Source organism: Numenius arquata, chromosome 9, assembly GCF_964106895.1.
Source record: "Numenius arquata chromosome 9, bNumArq3.hap1.1, whole genome shotgun sequence".
NCBI classification, from domain to species: domain Eukaryota; kingdom Metazoa; phylum Chordata; class Aves; order Charadriiformes; family Scolopacidae; genus Numenius; species Numenius arquata.
The window spans coordinates 4,533,085-4,542,603 of NC_133584.1; positions in this window are offsets into that span (position 1 = coordinate 4,533,085).

Here is a 9,519-nt window from a genome sequence, read left to right on the forward strand (position 1 = left end):
TGAGATTAATTATTCACTAGGGTGGTAAAGCCTTTCCTTGGTCTGCAGAGTGTTTTGTGAAGGAAAAGATTGAGAAAGGGGACAGAGGGAGGGAGTGAAGGCGTTGCTATAGAAAGGGAAAAAAAAAAATATCACTGACCTGACTTGGAAAATGACAAGAAAAGATAAAATTTAAATTGGGGAGTAAAGAAAATCTGAAGAAAGCAAAATGAAAAGAAATGGAAGAGAGGAAGGAGATGAAACACGGGACTGATTTGTAGCTTTTCTATCAGATGGGCCAGAGGAAGGCTACGTCTGAGCGTGTTCCCATTTGGAAAGTCACAGCGGAGGCCTTGGGCATGGGGACATTTCCAGTCTCACCTGGAACTGCAGAAATGGCCAAACTCAGGAAAAATAGAGCAACAGCAGCCTGGGCTTGGAGCAAATGCCCACCTTCTTCTTGGAGAACTTTCTATTCAGCCGCTCTGCCCTGAAGAACTGGAAGAGCAGATGTAGTTAACAGCAACTGCAAAGTGGTTCCGTGGAAATTGGGCACAGCTTATAAACCCAGGGAGAGAGCAGGGAAGAGTGGAGCAAGGACCGCTTTTCCTCAGAAAGTTCCTACATAAATAACAGATAAAACTGTTTCTTTAATGGTTTATTCCCTGAGCCAGCTCATCTAGGAAAGGGCATTCATCAGACCAGGAGGAAACATCTTTTGCCCCTGAAAAAGGAAAAAGATTAGGTTAAGTGGTGACACAGCAGGGATGGACAAATTACCCTGGAAAAAATGTCTGACCCAAACTGTCATCCAAATAAATACAGACCGAAGCCATGAACTTAACTTTTCTGTTTTGATGAGTCTGTGTGGCTTTTTTTTCAATAACACACATACTTTTCTTTTATCATGGTGAGATCTTTCTGTTTATTCAGGAAGCAAGTGGCGTCAGAAACACGGTAGCACGTCTCATCCGGCCCCCTTCCCACATGCACCCGTTGCACAGGAGCGGGATGAAGGGATGATGCTTTCTCCTTCTTTGGCATTTCTCTTGGATCTGTGTCCCCAGGACAGTCATTCCCAAGCTGCAGATGCACAAGTACCAGGCAGAAACCCCCAAACTCCTTCCCAGCGGGAATTGTTTAGCCATCACACAGTAACACTTTAAGCACTAGTGACTGGATCCCAACCAACTCTAAATCCAGTATTCTGCCATCATCCCCATCCCATTTGGTGACAAATTCCAGCGGGGAGTCTGTGCCGACTCTGTCCCTACAAGCAGGATGCAGCCTCGGAGATCAGACACCGCTGAAAAGGCTGCAAAGATGGGCTTTAGTCTCATAGGATACTTTCCCTCAGGTTTCTGATGGGATTCGAGCTAAACTTTTACTATTCCCACAAGCTGCACGTTCTGTATTCTGCAGGGCAGGCAGGCTGAGATCTTGGCGTCAGTGCTGTTTGACAGGATACAGAGAATGCTTTGATTGATTTGTTTGCTGAATACTGTTTGTTTTTTTCCCCTGGGATGTACTGCCCTCAGTCATCTTTAATACCATGTAGCACCAGCATATGGAGCGGAGGGTTCTGCTCAAACGCTGGCTGGAGTTTTCTCTCCACATGCATTATTATGGCTCTGAACAGCTGTCGGGTGGACTGGCTCCAGGCTTGGTCTCTAACAGGTTGCATTTATCCATAGCAAGAGCTCTGGGTTCAGACTTTCAGGGCCAGCAGCATCTTGGATAGAGAGAGAGAGGTATATTCAGCGAGAAACACCTTCGGTGACCCCTTGCCCCTGCAGCGTTCCTCACCCAGACCTCGCTCTGCCAGGGCAAGGGCTCTGCGAGGTGGGAAGGGCAGGATGCTCAGAGCAAACAACTGGGTCATCTCCTTACCGAAAACATCCAGAACAAAATGATGTAGCACCTCTCCTCCCTCCCCCTTGTGATCATATCACTTGCTCCTTCCCCAGAATAAAGAAGGGGCTATACAATCTCTTTTTTCTTAGTAATAAACCCTTTTGGGGGCCCTTGTCTTTTTATGTATCACAAACCATTTAAACAATTAGCTACTCAAAATCATACAGTCCTATCTGGTCACAGTAGTCTTCTTCTCATTCTTCTATCTGAAAAAATGAAAGCTAAAGGCAGATTAGATTGTACAAATTAAAACATATTGAACTCCTTCAATCTTGATATTGTTTTATTTTCTAGGTACTGCCCATGGAGGCTGGCACAAGCAAGAAGATCTGGGTAAGCACAGTTCGTAGTTCATAACGGTCACTTTTGCTGTGGGGAATCCAAAATTCCGCAGGACGATCTTTTTAAATAAGTAGGGCATGTAAACATTAGCACGAACCAGAATTTCTATCTGTACCTCTCTATTTAGAGGAAATGAATGCCAGTTATTCACTGAGCCTATATTCATGGGTTTGCATTCATGAACTGACCGAGTTTGGTGAGGAGTTTGTATTCATGGTATTAATTAGCAGATTTTTCCCTTCTCAGGACACAGGTCTGTATTTCTCATGTTCAGTAACACGTGCAGAAATTAAGCCCCCCCCAAAATCTTATTCTTGGGATAAGATCGAAGGACTAATCGCTGCAAGATTCTGAAATAAAAATTATCTTCCTCTCTTGATATTGGGGTGCACGGTAACTTTGCATTGCACATCAATCTGTGATAAAACCAGTTACCTGCTGGACATCCTTTTATTACATTTAAAGGGCAAGTCCTTAATTTGGACTTTGAATCTCTCAGACTACTACTAAGCAATAAATCCGCCCACTCAGACTCTGCTAGAAGTCACAATAGACCCAGGGTCTTCACCAGGAGCTAGAAGAGGCCCTCGAAACGCCAGTGCCATTATTCTAAAGCTGTGATTTCTGACACAACAGACGTTGTTGTTTGTCAGGGATATTATTCTATTAGTTGTTTCTTAAGCTTTACAAAGGCATCATGGAAAGAAAATGTTCCTGTTGCCCTCCCTTCCATGAGAAGCACCATTGTCTTCGTAATTTGTCTGCTTGCAAGCTGAGGACTGACACAGGGCATTTTTGACATTTTTTCGTCTACGTTGGTTTTATAAGTTTAAATAGGTTCCCATCTGCCAAGAGCTTCCAAAGAGCGTTGGCGCTTACCCAATTCAAGAAGCCTGCCATGAAGATTACGCACCAGTTGTGCTTATTTAAAACAATAACTTCTGACCACTGCACCAGAAGAAAATACTCTCATTTATTGTCTGACAATCACGCATCTCTGCAGTGTTAGTTCCACTTCTGCCAACGAGCAGGATGTTCCTTTGATATTTTATGAATATTTCAGTTAAATCTCCTTAACACTGTGCAGTTCTTTGGCTCGTTAGGTTTGCTTTGGTTTTGTTTTGTTGAAAGCTCTTGTTTCAGTTCATGCTCTAAAGAAAACAAAGCAGTATTGCTTGCATTGTTAAAGCCAAGAGTAGGGCCACAGAAAGAAAAAAAAAGAAAGAAATGTTCTTCTTGGAAGATTTTTTGTAGATTGGTATTCATGAAACAGCTGGAGATGAAACATACAGCACTAATCCTGTCCAGTTGCTCCTGGTCATGTTGCACATTCAGGAAATTCATAATTAGGTGGTTATATCCCCAGTGTTTTCCCTGCAGCACTCTTTACAACTAGCAATTTATCTTCCATCTTCTTGTTAAAAAAAAAAACAAAACCAACAAAAAACACAACTACAAAGGAAGAAGTGGGGGAGCAAATAGAAGCAGGAATGACTTAAAAGATGCTTAATATTTTTTTCTCACTGCAAAAAAAAAAATTTAAAAAAAATCAGATGTTGTCATTTCTGCACATACCAGCAAACTTCTGCTGATCCATTGCCCTTTTCTATCACAGAGCTTTTCCTCTCTGCTCTATCTCCTTCCTCTTCACAGGATTTATTTTGCCAGTTAATTTTTTCTTTTTCCTTGCCAGTCATGCACCCGCCTTCCTGCAAAGGGCAGCCACACCTGACAATTTAGAAATAAATGCTTTAGCAAGTAAACATTTATTTTTCTTTCTTCATGGAAGCACTATAGATGAGGGGGTTTATTCCTATCTCCCTCCGAGGTTTCTAGTGAATTCCTAAGTAGTTTCTGCTCTTTATTTTGATTTCTGTAGTGGTATCATGAAAGCCTTTCCCTGCACACTGGGAATCCTCATACTGCACGCCACAGACAGTGTTTTGTTAAAATTTCATGTTCATTTGAAATCAATCAGGGTACAACTTGAAGGATTTTTCTTCTTTTCATGGCCTTTAAATAGAACAGCCTTATCTTCTGTTAATTACATACATATGCAATGTGGAGATTTTAGTATAGAGGGCAATCGATGAGAAACGTTGCCAGCTTTGGAATTAAACTGTTACCAGTGACTCAGCAGGTTTGCTACGGAATTGCAGAGCATTAAACATAAGCTTTATAAACAATCATTATTACTGATTTTTCCCCAAAGCAATTTGAAAAGGCACCCGGGAAAACCAGAAAGAAGACTACTTAGATAAAGCTGTTCGTTAAAGTTCAGGAGTTTCCACGCCTGTGATTAGGAAGCTCAGTGGCGCAGAAGTCTGGCTTTTCAGAAATTAAAAAAATACAACCCACACCAATTTCATAATGCATACAGCAAATGCACAAATCACGTTAAAACAACAAGAGAGTCATAAACCCCTCGGGTGCGGGAATGGCAGTTCCAGCCCCTGGATCACGAGATGATCATAAATCCCAGCAAGAGGTTAGGGAAGAGCCAGCCTTATCCCAGCCTTCCTCCCGATTCTTCTTATCCAGGGGATCCTGGACCACGTCGTGGTTTCCTCCCCCTTTCAGAGTTTTGCCAAGTGCATTTTTAGTCACAAATGCAGCAGAAATACATCTAGAAAATTTCTTTTTTCCCCCTAGCCATCAGTAGGCATTTCCAATTCCCATTTGTGCTCACAGACAAGTCCTCTTTTCCTCATGGAAAAGCCTGATGATTTTCAAAGAAGTGAGACAGAGCTCCTCAAAAGCTTTATATATTTCCTATAAAACAAGATGCTTCATGCCAGGTGGGAGGGCCTTGTGAAAAAAAATATCGCCAAGTTTCAATATATTATCTAAAAAAAAAAAAAAGCACAGAACGATTTAAGAAAATTTCACATCCGATTCCTCTTAGAATCATAGAATTGTCTAGGTTGGAAGGGACCTTTAAAATCATCTAGTCCAACCATCAACCTAACTCTGATAAAAATCCGTCACTAAACCATGTCACTAACTGCATGGAAATAGGGAAAATATTGCTCTGAAAAGCAGGCAAGTTTTAAAAAATTATTTACCAAGTCGCTAACTTCTCCAGGCTTAAAAGGTGATGCCTGAGATAATGTATCTATTTCATGTTGATAAATAATTGAGTCCGGAATATAAATGTTTTGGTATAGCCTTGGAAAAATCTCTGCAGCTAACTGTGCCTCAGGCTAGACTGATTTAAAAAAATAATGCTTATTTTACAATTCTATTACTTCTTTTATCTACAATAAATAGCCAGGCTTAAGCTCTCTGTCATGCTGTCACACGCGCTATCACACCCAAATTCACCTTTTGAAATTTTTAACAGAGTGAAGATCTAAAGATCCCCAAAACCTGGATTTGTTTTTGAGTAAGGGAGGAGCAATTGCTCCAACCAAGGCTGACCACAGAGCTGTTACTGAGCTGGAGGAATGACCGTAGCATGTTAAAATAAGAAGGCAGGTGGATTCTTCACGAGTTTCTCCTGATGTTTTTCTTCTAAGCCTTGAAGATTCACGTGATTTAAATCCTGAAGTGACAGGGAAGCAAATGCAGTCATTTTCATTACCCACACAATGATTATGAGAGGCTTCATTGATGGGTGTTTATAAATATGCTTTGTGATCTCTGAAAGAAAGTTGTTACAGAGGAAAGGTGCCATAAAAACACCAATTATTCCTGTTATAATATAGATCTTATGCCATATACAATAAAGATGAAATATATATTATAGGTATTTCAAAAGGATTGACAGAGCTCTCATATATGCATTTCAGATGTTTCTTATTCCTTTCTCCCCGCGTTACTTCAGCTTTAGAAAGGGAGTTGTGAAATAAAGAGCAATTTGCTTTGGGTTGCAGTTTTCATAGAGTAGTTTGGGTTGGAAGGGACCTTTAAAGGCCACCTAGTCCAACCCCCTGCCATGAGCAGGGACATCTTCAACTAGATCAGGTTGCTCAGAGCCCCGTCCAACCTGACCTTGAGTGTTTCCAGGGACGAGGCATCTCCCACCTCTCTGGGTAACCTCTTCCAGGGTTTCACCAACCTCATCGTGAAAAATTTCTTCCTTATACCTAGTCTAAATCTTCCCTCTTTTAGTTGTAAGCCATTACCCCTTGTCCTATTGCAACAGGCCCTGCTAAAAAGTTTGTCTCCATCTGTCCCGTAAGCCCCCTTTAGGTACTGAAAAGCCACAATAAGGTCTCCCCAGAGCCTTTTCTTCTCCAGGCTGAACAACCCCAACTCTCTCAGCCTGTCCTCATAGGAGAGGTGCTCCAGCCTTCTGATCATCTTCATGGCCTCTTCTGGAGCCAATCCAACAGGTCCATGTCCTGGCTGTTCAAAGTTAAGCCATCAGAATTTTTAAAATAAACTGAAACTAGCAGAGAGAGCTCAGACCACATAAATAGTTGGTCTCATGTAGCAGCACTTTTTAATCCTGTCCCTGTCCAAAAAATAAATATATTGTGTCGTCACACCGCTTCTTTAGACCTTTGGTGTTTCAGTTCTTCTGTAACTATAAAATGGGGATCCTGGCATTTCTGTAATAACATTCACATAAATTTCTTATGAAAGTGTGCACCTGCTTGGAAGCAATACTGAGCTGATATTGATCATTTCTTCTGACTGGCACTAAAATCCTCAGAGATTAACCCAAAAACGCATCCATCCTTCAGAGTGCTGGGGGCACGTGTTTATATTTAACTTTACCGTGAGATTAACATATTCAAAATAGACTTGGCTGTTTGTTCTATGAGACAGTTATGAGAGTACTCTGAAGTATTCAGAATAATCAAGTAAGTACATGCAGGATCAGCATCCAAGGTGGAATAATGTGGAAAAAACAGAGTTCCGTTTGCACAAAGAAAATCCAATGAAGAACAGAATCCTAATTTCAACAAATACTTAAGATATGCCCCATATCTTTCTTTTCATTCCTTGTGTAATGGTGTGGCTGTGAAGAGAGAGAGTGCACTACAGTTATTCTTGTTGGGGAAAGATTGGAGCTTCAGATAATTTATTCTTTTTAAGTTTTAGTAACTCACCTCTTTTTACAGGCTTGAACTTGATCCTGAAAACTGCTCAGTTCATTCATCGATTGACTTTGTGACTCCATTTTAGTAATAAAAAAGTGGCACCTGAGTATTTCAAATATAATTCACTGTGTTTAAAAGAGAAAACTCCTGCAATCTGTAAATTATGCATCCAAAACTTAGCTATGTTAATCGGGGGACGGAGGAAACACATTTAAAGTGAGCTGATTGAAATGCTACATTTTAAAGAGCCAAAAGATAATGCTAAAGAGGGGGAAAACAAGTACATTTTTATTTTTTGTGATCAGGCATTTTTTTCACTTGGGACACAGGTTAAGAGAATGAAAGCTAAGACAGTGAGAGCAGAAGAAATTTTAGGCAGGTAAACTTTAAGATAAGCTTGTTAGCACCTGATTTGCTTTCAAAGACTAACAGACATTATTAGTGGGATTTCTTTAAAGAAGATGTGCTGCTATCACCTATAGATAAAAATAAGAGACCATACACTTCCCAGAACACACAGCATGTGGGAGAGCCTCAATGAAGAGCAGACAAATGGAGTTTGAAATCTGGGATGAAATAAAGTGATGTTTTGCCATCTCCTGATTAATTACATTGGCGGAAACAAGCTGGTGAATAAGGTTTCTTTGGGTGAAAGATGCAATCCTAAATTCATTCGAAGACGGGGGCAAAAACCAGCTAAACCTGTGGTTTTTCTGCATTGTTCAGAATACAAATTGGGTTAGGCTGAGCTTTGTTCCCCAAAACAGCAGCCCCAGCGATAGGTTCATGATGCAAAGTCCTTGGCAGCAATTCATACTTCAGCTACTGCTGCCCCTCGCTGCTGGTTGGTACCTCTGTGCTCTGCCCTCTCGCTTGCACTGGGCCTCCTGGTTTTTGCGTCATGGAATGGTTCAAGTTGGAAGGGACCTTCAAGACCATTGAGTTCCAACCACCCCGCCCTGGGCAGGGACACCTCCCACCAGACCAGGTTGCTCAAAGCCCCATCCAGCCTGGCCTTGAACACCTCCAGGGATGGGGCAGCCACAGCTTCTCCGGGCAACCTGGGCCAGTGTCTCACCACCCTCACAGGAAAGAATTTCCTCCTAATATCTACTCTAAATCTCCCCTCTTTCAATTTGAAACCATTACCCCTCATCCTGTCACTACACTCCCTCATAGAGTTCCTCCCCATCTCTCCTGTAGGCCCTTTAAGTACTGGAAGAGGCTGTAAGGTTTCCCTGGAGCCTTCTCTTCTCCAGGCTGAAGAACCCCAACTCTCTCAGCCTGTCTTCATAGGAGAGGTGCTCCAGCCCTCTGAGCATCTTTGTGACCCTCCTCTGGCCCCATTCCAACAGACACTGTGAATCAGGTTGGGAAATTGATCTGGCTGAAAAACAGCATTTCTAGGAAAAAAAATTATTTTAATTTTTTTTTCCAGCCAAGTGTCTCCACGACAGGCTTCACAGCACAAAGAAGCAGTGACCCAAAGGCAGGGGCAGTGGACTCCAGTACGGAGGCAGGTATTGATGGAAGTTGGGGGGGAACACCTATGTGTTAAACACACGCAGCAATGTGACTTGGAAGCACATCTCAGCTAGCCACACGTCGCATACCGAATTCCAGCAAAGGGAGACAATTCCCCTTCAGTTCAAATGCAAAGGACTTGTGGTTTAGAAAAAAAACAAACTGTATTATTTCCCCTCTCTTGCTAAATATTCAATTAAATTGAGCAGCCGTGGTGTTCACCCTGCTGACAGCCATGGAACCATACCTGGTCACTAATCTCTTACCTGCTCCCATGGATAACTGACTACTAGGCACAAACGTTGCCCGCAGCATTTTCCTGTTGGGAGGTAGCCCAGCTGCTGCAGAATGAAGATCCAGACTTGCTGATAATCCAGCAATACTGGGGTTGTATTTCCAATCTCGCCCACACCCTGAGTCATGTGTCTGCTGCCCCAGTTCCTTCTTTTTTGCTTCCCCAATGAGCACATGCGTGCGCTCACATGCATATGTGCACAAACCACACGCCGTGGGGTTCAGGAAGGCTTCCTGCACGCAGCCCAACTTCCACCTAAAGGAGTTTTCTATGGCTTAAATGCTTCTGGATGCTGAGATGCATGTAAAATAAAACTAGGCATCTCAGTGGAGTCTAAGCAAGAAGAAACTGGTCGTGGGGGTCTAGCTTGTAGGTACACAGTAATTATAAATAGCTGCTCCCATTAGACAGCAA